Source organism: Lagopus leucura, unplaced genomic scaffold, assembly GCF_019238085.1.
Source record: "Lagopus leucura isolate 7727_CA_CO unplaced genomic scaffold, USGS_WTPT01 Super-Scaffold_100022, whole genome shotgun sequence".
Classification (NCBI taxonomy): Eukaryota; Metazoa; Chordata; class Aves; order Galliformes; family Phasianidae; genus Lagopus; species Lagopus leucura.
The window spans coordinates 8,529,088-8,529,806 of record NW_024962275.1 but is presented as its reverse complement, the minus strand read 5'-3'; the positions used below and the strand labels follow the sequence as shown (position 1 = coordinate 8,529,806).

Sequence of the window (719 nt, the reverse complement as noted above, 5' to 3'; positions counted from 1 at the left end):
CTATGCTGGTACCTGGGGCTCTCCTCGCCCAGATCCAATACTCCACATCGCCCTTCTTCTGTTTCACTCAATTTCTCCCTGCCCAACTCTCCATCCCGTCCACGTCTCGTCGGACGGCAGCACAGCCACAAGCCCGAGGACACGGCTCCGAGCGGCACCCGGACAGCAGGACCCTACAGACAAGCTGCAGGGTTGCAGGGCACCTCGGCCGGGATCCCCCGCCGCCCGGCAGCTGTCGCTTTAAGAGCTGCGAGGCCGCCGCCTCCGCCCGCCCGCCCGGCCCGATAGGAGCCGTGATGCAGCGCGCCCGCCCGGCCCCCCGTCCGCCGCTGCCGCTCCGGCTCTCAGGTAAGCAGCGCCGCCGCCGCGCTCGGCCCCACCCCGCACCGCCACCACCGGGGGAGGCGCTGCCCGGGGCGGCCGCTCCGCCCCTCCCGTCCCATTCCGTCCCGGCGCCGCAGGGCGGGGTGCGGGGCGCGGGGCCGGTTCCGCCGCGGGCCTTTGGCGGGCCGTGGAGGCTCGGGGGGTCCGGGGTGCCGTGAGGGGGGCGTTGAGCCCGGGCCGGGCTGCGGGACTTGTTAACCCTCCGTTACTGAACGCGTTGTAGCTCACCGAGATGCTGCTGGCCGGTGATTTCATTAGCACGCTTTTTTCTTTTCTTTTCTTTTAACTTTTTGTTTCTTTTTAGGAAAGAGGATTCAAGTTTTCTTTTTCTTTTT

General features: G+C 67.3%; 1 protein-coding gene across 3 annotated transcripts in view; it reads left to right on the top strand.

Moving 5' to 3' along the window:
* The first annotated feature begins 288 nt into the window (after positions 1–288).
* Positions 289–719, top strand: part of LOC122184161 (discoidin domain-containing receptor 2-like) — a 51,291-nt gene continuing 50,860 nt past the window's right edge. Inside the window, exon 1 of one of the 3 annotated variants that reach the window (XM_042878885.1) lies at positions 289–348. The gene's annotated coding sequence lies outside the window, so the exon portion shown is untranslated. Of the gene's footprint in view, positions 349–612; positions 630–719 lie in introns of those variants that run through there. The other 2 variants (XM_042878882.1, XM_042878883.1) reach the window with 2 other exon arrangements.